The sequence below is a fragment of the Gavialis gangeticus genome, unplaced genomic scaffold (assembly GCF_001723915.1).
Source record: "Gavialis gangeticus isolate Ggan-Ray unplaced genomic scaffold, GavGan_comp1, whole genome shotgun sequence".
In the NCBI taxonomy this organism is placed as follows: Eukaryota; Metazoa; Chordata; order Crocodylia; family Gavialidae; genus Gavialis; species Gavialis gangeticus.
Window position 1 is genome coordinate 134,525,147 of NW_017729022.1, and position 8,060 is coordinate 134,533,206.

Sequence of the window (8,060 nt, forward strand, 5' to 3'; positions counted from 1 at the left end):
GGTGATCATCCAAGTCATGGCAGGTGGGCCAGATGTGTGCAGACGACGGTGAGCAACACTGCGTGGGTCATCGGGGGACAACCCTGAAGAAAGAGGGCAGGGGTTACAGTAAAGGTAGACGACGAATCCCTGCCCCGCACACAGACCAATGAGCTTTCCTCCCTGCAGTACTGGCTCTGGTCCTGCGAGTACTTCCCTGCTTCCTGAGTCACGCTCCCCCCACTCTCCTGTCACGTCTTGATGGAAAATTACTTCAAGGAGGGGTTCAGGGGTGTTATCGTGAACTCGGTGATGGTACTACTCACATTACCAGCGTGGCTGATCCAGGGGCTCCACCTCCCCTACACCCCAGTCCACTTGCCAACTGAGTGGGTCGGGGTACTGCAGTCCACAGCCAGTGCCTTAAGCCCCCTGAGCCTCCTCATTGGTGCCCAGTACATCAGGGTGTCGTGGGAGGATCAGTCCTGAGGCTCCAGCCCACCTCCCTTGGTTGGAGTTGCCTGAACTTTTGATCCTACAAAGAGCAAGGAGCAACTATGCAAGAAGAAGGAAGCCAGAAAAAAAAAAAGAAGATGGCAAAACAAACCAAACAAAGCCTCATCTCAGGGTTACCCCTGCCATGGGGCTCTCCTGGCTTTTTTGTGCCGGCTCTGCTCCAGCTTCCACAGGCTCAGCACACTGGGGAATGTCCTGCAGCCAGGGTGTCCCAAGGCTGCCCTAAGTTTGGACCCCAGTTGCCACCCCACCCCACCCCACCCTTGCCCTGTATTAGCCAGGATTTTTAAATCTCCCGCAGAGGTGCCTGGGACTGATGTCATCAGCTGATCTTGATTGACAGCCAGTTCAAAAGCTGGCACAGCGTTGGTATGCGCCGCTCCTGCTCCAGTCCCTGATTATGCCCCAGTAAGTCATTAGCCTGCCTCAGGGTCCTGTGCCCCAGGATCCACGTTGAGGGGTGCTGGGGCATGCCCTCAGCTCTCATGAGTGGCTCTAGCTGCCGCTCTCCTGAACAGTGCTTCAAGAGCACTTTGCAGGACTAACCCCAACTTTCCCTGTGCTTATTCTCTGTGGAGCAATATATTTCACTGATAGTACCTTTTGCACTGAGCATCAAGTACAGTACAACTCTTCCCCAGCATCTTTCACCCCTAGCCTTCCCTCAGACTTGTTCCAGTAAATCAGTGAAAAACAGGAATGCTTAATGCTTATATTAGTACTGGTTTCCCTCATTTTATGCTGTACATGCGTTCTTGGAAAATGGTACATAACTCTAATTCACAAAAAGGGAACCCACTTTACAATGTAACAAATAGGGATACATTCTGTGGCAGAGCACCTCTGGTGCTTGTGACTTTAAGTTTTGAGAGCAGGCAGCAGGGCAGCCTGCAGGTGTGGGCTAGCCCTAATGAGGCAGTCACATGACTGCAGGAGAGCCCTGGGGTAGGAGAAGAGGCCTGAAAAGCCTCCATTTTAGATCTAGGTGCCCAGAACTGAGGTAGCAGTTTGATGCTGGCAGCCGGAGAACACCACCCGGCTAGAGCTGCTGCTCACAACATCCTTGGAGGTAAGGACAGGAGCTATGGGAATGGCAGGAGGCTCCTGGTCCTGGGTAAGACCTAAAACTGAACCCTGCTTGGGAGGGATGGCCTAGTGGGACTACTAATGGTGGAGAAATTCCCCAAAAATGCCAGATCAGTTGCCTCCCCAGTGAAAGGTGGGTATGGGCACCTTATAACTGCAGCTCCTGCTACCCAGTGGATAATTTAGAGAGTAGATGCTGGGGGTAGGGGGCAGGCACATCTCTGAATACCTGAGCCCCATGGGCTGAGTGGCTATAGCTTGCAGATAGGAGGGCTCAGGACAAGCCAAATGAGGAGCCATGGTGGTATAAGACCCTGGTGGCCCTGGCAAGGGGGCAGAGAGAGAAGCCCTAGGAAGGGAGCAGGAAGTGACCCAGAGAGGGGCCAGTGACTGAGTTCATCCCAGTGTGGGGCAGAAAGCCAGTGGCTACAAAGAGTAGGGCTGTGTGTGTACTGGCTAGAGTGTGTGAGCAAAGAAACATGAAGGGCCATATACAGTAGGGCCCAAGGGGGACCTGAAGGGCTGCACAGAGTAGGGCGGGTGGAATGTGTGAGGACTGGTGAGGGGCAGTATGAAAGAGGCCCTGTGAGAGGGGGCAGTATGTATGAGGCCTGAGAAAGGCAGGATGTTAGAGGCCCAGCAAGGGGCAGAATTTGGCCTAGCCTTAGGCTGGAGCAGCTATCAACTCAGAAAGCCATCTGCAAGGCATGGGACACAGTGTAGGGATGGTACGGAGCAGTGTTAATTGCCTTCGGCATCAGGACATTAAAATGGGCAGCCTCCCACATTTCACATCAGTTTATTAAACAGCAAGTTGTGGCAGGAGAGACTGGGCAGACTGCCCCACATAGACAGGAGGGCAGGCCAATGTTGAGAACTGGCTGTGAGGTGGCCTCCTGTCACACATTCCAAGACCTTAAATGTACTGACCCCCAGACCCATTTCTACCACTTTTACAAGACAATTTTGGTACTCACCAACAGCAGAGAGGGGCTAGCAGGACGCTTAGAAGCCATAATGGGGGTGGCAACTACAGCAACATGCGTCACAGACAAGTGAGGAACACAGATGCGCAAAGGAGACTATATTTTGGTGTGCATCCCTCCCACAATGCACCGCACAAAGCAGCTGTCTGCAGGCTTCCACCACACCAATAGCATAAGAGTGAATTTGTCTGAAAAGGGTCATTGCAGAAGAGTGAATTCCTGCATAAAGCGAGGGAAACCTGAACTGAACCCTTTTACCATGCTTTTCCTCAGATCTCTAAGTGCTTTACAAAGTACTATGAGTAGTGTTTTATAGATTGTGGAAGTGAAGGCTAGAATTGGGGGGCAACTTCCCCAAGGCCTCCCAGCTAAGCTTGATGTAGAACTGGGAAGATTGCCTGGATGACCAGGAAATGAAGGCAGGTGCATGAAACTGAGAAGCCAAAAGCTTGTTCAGTGAGCCATGGCCTTCTCCAAAGTTTTATTCGCCACACCAAGTTGCACATTGTTGAAACTGTCTACATCTCCGTTGTGTGCGTGGGCTGCCATGCAGGCTGGCTGCTGAAAATGTAGAGCAGCACATCACCTGGCCCTGGCAGGCTACCTAACACCCCAGTCACTACCTGAGATATGTCCCAGGAGGTGAGCACTGGTGGCGGGTACCCTAGTTCAGAGGCACTTTGAGGTGGCAGATGACAGAAAAAGGAGCAATGGTCTCAAGTTGCAGCAAGAGAAGTTTAGATTAGATAGCAGGAAAACTCTCTCAGGAGGAGGGTAATAAAACACTGGAACCAGCTACCCAGAGAAGTGGTGAAATCTCCATTCTTCGAGGGTTTTAAGGCCCAATTGGACAAAGCTTTGGCTGGGATGATGGGGTTGTGGATGGTCCTGCTTTGAGCAGAGGGTTGGACTAGATGACCTCCTGAGGTCCCTTCCAACCCTAATTTTCTGATTCTGTGTTACTCCCATCCTTAAGGATTATAATGTATGTATGTAATGTACATAGGGCCCTTAACTAAGTATGGTAATTCTCTTCAATGGGTTATTCTGACTGCTAATTACCAGAGAAAAATAGCTTTTTATCTTCTTAGGATGTCTCCTATGCTGGAGGCCAGCATCAGAGTTACCATGCCAGTTCCAACCATCCAGAAAGTCTGTCTCCATTGAAGCTATCCCTATCTAGCCAGAAAAGTTAGCTTTATGATTCCCTTGTTTCCCAGGAACTACAGTTGGGTAAAAAGACCTGTCCCTTAAAATAATGCATAGGTTTGTGCATGAGTCTAAGTTAATGATGTATGTAAGTACATAAGGCCCTTAACTAAGTATAGAAATGCTCTTCAATGCATTATTTTGACTGCTAAAGGCCCAGCTGGATAAAGCCTTGGCTGGGGTGATAGGGTTGGGGCTGGCCCTGCTTGGAGCAGGTGCTGGGTCTAGATGATCTGCTGAGGTCCCTCCCACTACTTATTTTTACCATGCTACAAGACCTTCCCCCCCCCCCCGCCCTGTAGAATCATAGAAAGTGAGGGTTGGAAGTCTATCAGGAGTCCATCAGTTCTCAACTTTTTTTGTACCTGGATCCATTTGTAAACTTCAATGGCCAGTCCCCCCACAGTACCCACTGACCCCAGTTCCCCAGCATGTGGAGCAGGGGGTGGATATGTGAGGGGGGGGCAGCCCAAGCAGCCCCTCACAGGCTGGAATTCTGCCAGCCTGCAAGGGAAAAGCCATGTTTTGCCATGTTTGTCTCCTTTAAAGGAGAATCCATTTTTAAAGTTTGTTCGCCACCCTTTCATATATTCTTGTGACCTCCATTTGGGTCATGACCCACAAGTTGAGAAACACTAAATCTAGTCCAAACCCCTGCTCAAATCAGGACTAGCCCCAAATAGATCACCCCAGCCAAGCTTTGCCTATCTGGGTCTTTAAAATCTCCAGGGTTGGACATGCCACAGTCTTTCTGGGTAACCTATTCCAGTGTTTTACTACCCTCCCAGTGAGAAAGTTCTTCCTAATATGTAAGGGTATAGAGTTGTTGTTGAGTTCTCTTAGATTTACTCAAAGAATCTTGTCTGCCTATGTCCTTAGACCAACACGACTATAGCCTATACCCCTGTAACATGGAAGATACTGAATTAAGCCATTTTGAAATGGAAACTACACAACATGAAAAAGAAAGAAGTCAAACTCAACAGTGACTCTGGCTTCTTTACTATTCATTCCATCCAGGAAGAGCACAGACCAACTGCAGATGCTTCTTCAGCCTGATGAAGGATATTTATACCCGCAAGCTTGCAAAGAAGAATTTTTCCAACTATTTGAGTTGGTCTAATAAAAGATCTCAGCTTTATCCTAATATCTAACCCCTCCAAAGTCCACCACCTCTCTGGGTAACCTGCTCTAGTGTTTTACTACCCTCTAGGGTTGCTAACTGCATTTGAATCTATTCTGGGAGGTTTCTGCAATGCCACCATGCCCATGACACACAACACGAATGTGCCTGCATGCTTACATATATCAGTTAGAGAGTAGAATGTGTAGACTTTACAACAGGAAGGCAAATACACATGACTATTACCTTTTAAAAACTCACTGGACTACTTACTAAATTGGATTCAACATTTAATATTTATTTTAATGAATGCCCTATCATTTATCTCCTGGGTGACTCTCTGCAGTCTCCTAGAGATTTATATCTAATTCCTGGAGATTCCAGGGCAATCCTGGAGGGCTGGCAACCCTACTACTCTTCTAGGGAGACAGATTTCCTAATATCTAACCCCTCCCATGATGAAGAGTCCGCAGTCTCTCTGGGTAACCTGCTCCAATGCTTTCCTACCCTCCTAGGGAGAAAGATTTTCTAATATCCAGGGATCCTGGTTTTCTCTGATTTAAAAAAAATCCCCAATTATTGGTTAAAAACCCCCCACCCCAAATCCACATTTTTTCATGATTAAAATGAAACATCACTATATATATATCTCTTGTTGTTCGTCCTTCACAAGTGAAGATGACTGCATTTGGGGGGGGGGGAGAGAGAGAAAAGAAGCGGGAAAGAAAAAGGGAGGGAGAAAAGAGAAAGGGAGAAAGGAGAGGAGGGGGGTGGAGGCTAGGTTACATGGGTAGGCAGGTGATTTATAAGCCCAGTCTTTGCCCTGAACAATCTGCTGCAGCAGGGACAGGAGAGCAATGAGGACTGAGAGGTCCTCGTTTTCCTAGCCACACGATTCCTCACTGCCTCTGCCATGCGCCACTGCTTGAAGGCCAGTGCTCCGCTTGGGACCAATGATCTCCAGGATGGGCGGTCATGAGCAATTTGCTCCCATGACTGTGGGTCAATGCTGAAACTCTTTAGGGACATGTGGCAGGGCACCTTAGGGTGCCTGCCACTCTAAAGGCAGAATCAGGCAGCTACCAGGTGCCTGATGATGGCAGTCATTTTGAGAACAGGCTGCAGTTTGCTGCTGCCAGCTCAGTCAGAAACACTGCCTGGATAAGCTGCAGCAGGAACATCTGGAAGGTAAGAGCAAGAGGCTTGTGGACCTGGACATCACCTAAAACTGCACCCTGCTGGGGAAGGGTGGCTGGGTGGGGCTCCTAGTGGCATGGGAGCCCCCAGGAAATGCCAGGCCAGTTACCTCCCCGGTGAAAGGCGAGGAGGCGCACCTTAACTTCAGTCCCCATCTTTGGGTGGGCTTTGGAGGCAGCTGTGGGAGTAGTGGGGCCAGGCACTGCAAGCAGAGTGCTACCTGAGCCCAGCAGGGATGTGAGATCCTGGAGACCCCAGAGTGGGGAAGTGTGGGGAACGTAGTTGTGTGGCCCCACCCAGAGTAAGGCTGAACAGGAGTAGGCCTGAAGGGCAGTCCCAGGGGCATTTTGAGTTGGGCCAAACTGGGAGTAAGCCTGAAGGGCAGTGCAAGGGCCAGCCCCATGAATAGTTGATCATGAAGATGAGAAGCCCCAGGGTGCGGTGTGCTGTAGAGGCCCTGGATGGGGCGTAGTACGAACCCCATGTGTAGGGAAGGGGCCAAGGCATGGTCATGGATGTCTGAGGCTGTAGTTTGGACTGGAGGCCAAGAGTTAGGGGCAAATCCTGACCCCAGTAAGTCCTCCGCTGCAAGGAGGCTGAGGGTGGGTTGAAAGAAAGACCTTAAGGGCAAGTAGAATGACCTGTGGCGCCAGGGAGGGAGTGAGAGTCCCTGTGAGACCCTGGAGCACCAGTCATGGTATAGGTTATGATTACATCATGTGGATGCCATCTGCAAGGCATGGGCTGCAGTGTAGGGGAGGTTTGGAGCTGCAGATAACACCCCCTGGCATCAGGGCATGTAATGGGCAGTCTTCTACTTTTACCACCAGTTTATGGAAACAACAAAGTCATAGCAGGGGAAACTGGGCGGACTGCCCCATAGAGACAGGTAGGTGGGCTGGCATGAGACCTGGCCCTGACAGTTGTCCCCTGTCACAGGCCTTGTACCACTTCTTTGGTCCACTGCGAAAGTGTACTCCATTTGACTGTTTGTTGCAGAAGATTTTCTTTGGCAGGCGAATGTCGGGCATTCTTGAAAGGTGACCAGCCCAACAGATATTAGGTGGCTGATACCTATATATTAGTGGTGTTTCATTTAAATCACGGGCAAATGTGGATTTGGAGTCCCTTTTTTTAACTGAAAATTGGGGATTTTTTAAAATTAGAGACAACCAGGATCCCTACTAATATATCCCACCAAGGATGGTGTGTCTGGTCAACCTGCTCCACTGCTTTCCTACCCTCCTAGGGAGAAAAAATATCCTAATATCTAACCCCTCCAAGGATGAGGAGTCCACCACCTCTCTGGGGAATCCTCTCCAGTGTTTTACTATCCTCTTAGTGAGAAGGTTCTTCTTAATACCTACTCCTCCCAGGATGGAGAGTCCACGGTCTCCCCGGGTAACCGGCTTCAGTGATCTCCTACCCTCCCAGGGAGAAAAAGTATCTGAATATCTAACCCCTCCAAGGAGGGAGAGCCCACCATCTCTCTGGGTAACCTGCTTCAGTGCTTTCCTACCCTCCTAGGCAGAAAAAAAATATCCTAATAGCTAACCCCTCCCAGGATGGAGAGTCCACGGTCTCTCTGGGTAACCCGCTCCACTGCTTTTCCTAGGGAGAAAAGATATCTTAATATCTAACCCCTCCAAGGAGGGAGAGTCCACGGTCTGTCTGGGTAACTTGCTCCACCGCTTTCCTACCCTCCTAGGGAGAAGCATGTCCTAATAGCTAACCCCTCGGAGGATGCAGAGCCCACCACCTCGCTGGGTAACCCGCTGCAGCGCTTTCCTAGCCTCCCGGGGTGGGGACATTCCTCATACCTAAGCCCTCCCAGGATGGAGAGCCAGCAGGCGCTGCGGGGACCCCGCTCCAGTGCTTTCCCGTGAGCCGGTCCCGACGCGACCCCCGCCGGGCCGCGGCTGCCGAGAGGGGCGGCGCTGGCGGCGACACCCAGCGCTGCGCGG